Source organism: Dipodomys spectabilis, unplaced genomic scaffold (genome assembly GCF_019054845.1).
Source record: "Dipodomys spectabilis isolate Male_0828 unplaced genomic scaffold, ASM1905484v1 ptg000331l, whole genome shotgun sequence".
NCBI classification, from domain to species: Eukaryota; Metazoa; Chordata; class Mammalia; order Rodentia; family Heteromyidae; genus Dipodomys; species Dipodomys spectabilis.
The window spans coordinates 99,001-105,000 of record NW_024871008.1 but is presented as its reverse complement, the minus strand read 5'-3'; positions in this window follow the sequence as shown (position 1 = coordinate 105,000).

The window sequence follows — 6,000 nt, the reverse complement described above, 5'->3', positions numbered from 1 at the left end:
CTGGTCTCTCCCCATCAATATACAAAGCTTCCTCCACTGTTTTCATGACAAGGTTCTGATTCCACGCAGACATGTCCTCTCATCTCGTTCACTGTAAACATTATATTGGAGCCATTTTGGTCTTTATATTTTTAAGGTGGGCTGTACATTTATCTAAAAGTAACCTATAAAATGTTTATGAAAACTTTATAATAGTTCTGTGTATCATATTGGACATAAATTTAATACAAGAATTTCTTATTCATGACCAGAATGTCTGTCCATTTATTTAGTTCTTTTAAATTTTTAACTATATAGTTTTTTGGGGAATGATTATATAAATATGTCATTAATACAAAAACTGATTTTTTTTCATATTGGAAGAATATATTTAAAATTTTTTGCTCTTTCTTTCCTTCCTTCCTTCCTTCCTTCCTTTCTTTCTTTCTTTCTTTCTTTCTTTCTTTCTTTCTTTCTTTCTTCCTTCCTTCCTTCCTTCCTTCCTTCCTTCCTTTCTTTCTTTCTTTCTTTCTTTCTTTCTTTCTTTCTTTCTTTCTTTCTTTCTTCTTTGTAAGTTATGAGGCTTGAACTCTGGGCCTGGGCACTGTCCCTCAGCTCAAGGCTTGTGCTCTACCACTTGAGCCACAGCACCACTGGTTTTCTGGTGGTTTACTGGCTATCAGAGTCTCACAGACTTTCCTGCCTGGGCTGGCTTTGAACCGCAGTCCTCAGATTTCAGCCTCCTAAGCAGCTAGAATTACAAGCGTGAGTCACTGGTGTCTGGCTTATTTCTTTTATACTGACTATTTTAATCCCAGCTGGAGTAGAATGAGTTAAATTCTTTTGAGGTGCACGATGAACTTCTGTGGCACTGAGGTATAAATGTATGGTTCCTGCCATCTTGTCAGCATTGTTCATTGATGAGCATGAAACTGACGATTGGTCAGGTTTTCAGTTTGCCTTGGTGAAGACAGAAGAGAGCCTTCTGTGGAGTGTTCTGCAGTTACAATCTTCCCACAGGATTAGCAGGTGTGAGAAGTCCTGTTTGCCCTTCAGTTGGGGGTTCCTGTACCTTAGGTGCTCTGTGTTCACACACCAAGTTCCGGACGGGAGGAGGACATGCTGTGGAACAACCTTACAGAGAGAGAAACTGAAACCTTCCTCCATGGGCCACACTGTGAGCCAGCCTGGGGCTGACCAGATGCATAGACACGAGGCAGCACTTGTCCCAAGTTTCTGACTTGTGACTCCGGCTTTTGGTAGTCAAGCACCACTGATGTGATGCTTTGCATTTCCCTTGGGTTTCTGGGTAAGCTGCAGCCTATTCAGGGCCTAGGAGGCTGCTTTCTCCACTCCGTAGCCAATTCTTGGTGCTGTTTGTAGGAAAACAATGTTGTTTGCTCCCAGAATGTTACATAACAGTTCAGACTTGGAGGAAGAACCAATTGGCAGATAAGAGAATACATCACATAATTCTCAATTCTTTGATGAGGAAAACTTTGTCACTAGTCCAAGCTGTCTTGCCCTTTGGACACTGATGTTGTACATTTGGTGCTTTTGTTTTACTTGGAAAGATTTTGCCTCTGTGATGGTTACTATTTACAATGAGAAATCTTATTGCATTAGACACTGGTTTAACAAATTTTTGTACTGCAACCTTCTTGTTTCATTGGAAATAGAGTTTACCAAGGCTGGACTCCTCTTACCATACAAAGTAAGAAAATATTCCTAGAGGAGAGCCCTAACATCAACTCTTTGGAGTGGTTTACAACACTACCCCTGCTCTACTCTGTTTTTATTCTGTAGCTTTCTAGATTCCCAGAAGTTTAACATTCTTCTATCTTCCATTATGCCTAAGGAGTTATGGCTGTTACGTGTCCTCTTAGAGATCTTCTGGCACATTTCACACTCCTTCCTGTGAATATGAAGGGAGACATCTGATCTGCCTCTAAGCAAACTTAACTGTGTGGAAGAGACCAAGGGCAGGAAAATGGATATTTCACATATGTCCTTTGTGTAGCCTGTCCTCTCCCCATAAAATCTGTTTATTTCCTAAGTTTTGTCTTCTTTATGTTTAAAATTTACTTCATTGTTATGCTAGAGCTGATATACACAGGGGTTACATTGGCACGAGTCAGATCATCCATTTCCTTTCCTACAGTGTCATCTGTTCCCTCATTCTCTTCCATTCCGTCTCCACCCACGAGTTATATAGCTCACTTCCATCCATGTCCAGGGCACGCTACTGCTGCACGTTTCCACCCTTTTCCCTCCGGTTCTGTGCCCTCCCTCGCCTTCCCACCGACAAGCACATGAATGCACTGTATGTAAGGTAAAGAACACAGCATCACCAAAAAAGAGAAAAACACATAAAAAATCTTTTGTTTTCATATCTTCGGAGTTTGTTTCAGAATGTATATTATTTTATATAAATATGAGGAGGAGCTTAGGCATTGCACCTTTGTGATTCTCTCCTAAGACTACCCTCTTTTGGTCTCATTGTATGGGGGCATCTAGAATCCTGTGTAATTTGTCATATTCCAGTGCATTTTAGATCCAACTTCTGCATATCAGAAAGAACATGCACTGTTTGTCTCTCTGAGCTTGGCTTACGTCACTGAACATGATTTGTTCTGGTTCCATCCATTTCCCTGGAAAAAATATTATTTTATTCTTTCTAATGGCTGTGTACAATCCCATTGTATATAGATACCACATTGTTTGGATCCACTCATATATTGTGGGGCATCTGGGCTGTTTCCATATCGTGGCTATTATGAAAATCTGGTTTTAAGTGTAGAAGATTCTACATATTTGGGAGCAAGCATCCAAGACAGACAAGATATAATATAAAAGACAATTCAAAACACCAGTGTAGCACAAATAATCACTTGACTGTAAATATGAATATTCTAATAAGATATAATAAGATAGAAGGAAATATATTTGAACAAATTTGAAACTTTTATTCTGAAACTGAAAATTCCCAAGAGCAGAAGTGAAATGGTAAGTTGCATGGGGAGTAGAGAAAAATACTGATGAAAATCTCTTATTCAAATCAGAAACTTAATTATTTCAGTAATTAAGAATATAAATACTTAATTAGAACATATATACTATCCAATTAAACAGCAGTTACTATAGATTAATAGAAAGTCATTGTAATTCCAAAACATCAAGAAAGAGAAGGAACAAATGAAATATAATCAAGCCAGCAAAAGACAGGGAAAGAGAAGGGCTCAGGGGCTCACATGTCTGTGTACACACACACACACACACACACACACACACACACACACACACACACACACACACACACACACCACAGTACCAGATTTACCAGGGATATTATAAACATGATTAGTTCTCCTGTTAAAAGGAAAACATTTCCAGAAAGTTATTGACACTTATGAAGAAAATATAATGTATGGATTCTTTTAAGTGTAGAATTAACCAAGATATGCCAGAAAAGTACTAGAAAAAGACAATGTTTGTGGCTGTAACAATCAGCAGTGACAGTGCTCACACAGTCACTTTTCAAACAGAAAATGCATTGGTCACTACTTGTGGTTATAGTGACCAGTGGTGACGCCTTGTCTGTGTAGTGGACAGCAGTGACATCTTGTGGCTGTAATAATGACTGGAGATGACTTGTGTCTGTAACCATCACTGGGGATGACCTATGCTGCAATGATCACTGGGGATGACTTGTGTCTGAAATGGTCACTGGGGATGACTTGTGTCTGTAGTGATCACTGGTGATGACCTATGCTGCAATGATCACTGGGGATGACTTGTGTCTGTAGTGATCACTGGGGATGACCTATGCTGTAGTGATCACTGGGGATGACTTGGGCTATAGTGATCACTGGGGATGATTTGTCTCTCTAATTATTATTGGTGATGACTTGTGTCTATAGTGATCACTGGGATGACTTGTGTCTGTAGTGATCACTGGGATGACTTGGGCTGTAGTGATCACTGGGGATGACATGTCTGTAGTGATCACTGGTGATGACTTGTGTCTGTACTGATCACTGGGGATGACTTGGGCTGTAGTGATCACTGGGGATGACTTGTGGCTCCAGGATGACTGTTGATGACCTGTGCTGTAGTGACTAGCAGTAATGATCTGTGTCTGTAATGACCAGTGGTGATGACATAACGGATACCACTTTCCAAACTTTTGCAGATAGGATAGGCCATGTTATTGTTTTTTTGGTTCCGGTCTTGGGGCCTGAACTCTGGGCCTGGGCGCTGTCCCTCGGCTCTTCAGCTCAAGGCTAGCACTCTACCACATGAGCCACAGCGCCACTTCCAGCTTTTCTCTTTTTGCTTATGTGGTGCTGAGGAATTGAACCCAGGGCCTCAGGCATGCAAGGCAAGCCCTCTACCACTGAGCCACCTTCCCAGCCCCAGGATAGGCCATGTTATAACCGATATTTAAAACATCTCTGATTTTTGTAAATGTCATTGGAAGTGCTCTCATTGTCCTGTTGCAAAGGACAGGTAAGAAATTTTCTTCCAGAAAGAGAGAGGAAGAAGCTTTGGAGTCTTTTCCTCTAGAAGGAAAATGGGAACATTAGCAACATTTTTAACATAAAAAATAAATCTTAGGGCAGAGCCTCAGAGGCCTGTAAGTCATCAATAATATCCAGTCCAAAAAGAAGAGAAAAGAAGAATATAAAAAAACTCTTTAAAGAGTAGTGGCTGACCACAACAGACAAATGAGTTGAAAATTGTGACACACAGACACATGTGTGTGTACATGTGTGTGCAGTAAGTCAGGCTGAGAGAGACAAAGGGAATCTGCTTTCTATTATATGGAAGTTATAAATTATAAACAGATACGAAGACATACATAGGGGTATATGCATATATACATGAACATATCGTCTAAAGTACGGCATTTGCAGGGGAAAATTGCAATGGTGTAAGTCTGAAATACGTGTTGTCAGGAGCAGAGAAAGTCAAAGTGTGGGGTGACAGAATGGAGAGAGGCAAGATGGGCAAATATAGTCATAGTGGTCAGTGTGCATATGTGACAATGGAACCATGTAACTTGGGGGGTGGATGAGGTTGGGAAAGATAGTAGAGAACAATGTAAGAGGTGACATGGACTGAGATGCTTTGCACTCACAACCTGGTGTGTGCATTTAAACCCATGTATACATTAGAGGTAAAAAATTAAAAGAGAAATAGTGACTGAAACCTCCCACATCTGACAGAAAACACGGATGTATGGGTGCGAGAACCTTAGCAAAGTCCACACAGACGAAATGAATGCAGAGACACCTAGATATATGATAGTGCAGAGAAACACTCTGGAAAGCAGCGGAACAGAGCAAGATACCACGGAGAGCCTCATTTCTCACACAGCATGAGATTCACATAAGAAGTGCTAGGGGCGTCTTCAACTCCCATTTCCTAAGCTGAGAGCAGGAAATATTTCTTTGTTCTATTTCTTCCTACTTTAACCTGGTTATGATCAGCTAAGTCCTTATTTAAAACCTGGGAACAGAAGGTGGAGATGATGTATTCAAAATGCTGAGAGCAAAGTCTTGCCAACCAAAAACTCTGTATACATGAAAAGAAGAGAAACATAACCGGGAGCAGGCCATAAGCAGTCCCGTCTTACAAGAAACACTAACGAAGTTCTTCAGGTCAAAACAAAAGGGCCCTGGACAACAATTCAAACTCCCTGATATACAGAATGAAATTACAAAAGAAATATTTTAGAAGGCATAAAATAAAATTCAAAATCATAAAAAGAGAATTAGTTGCATGTTTTCTTTCTTAATGAAGTTTAAAATGTGGAAGCTACCTCGGGGAGGTGAGCTTGGACTCACTTTGGGCTTCATCCATTACCATATTGTTTGGGTGTTTTACTTTTCCAATTAAGAGTATCTTTTCAGAGAGGCACAGTGGCTCACACCTGTAACCTGACTACTCAGGAGGCAGAGGCCAGGAGGATCATAATTCAGAGCCAGCTGGGGGAAAGCTAGTGAGACCCATCTTGAC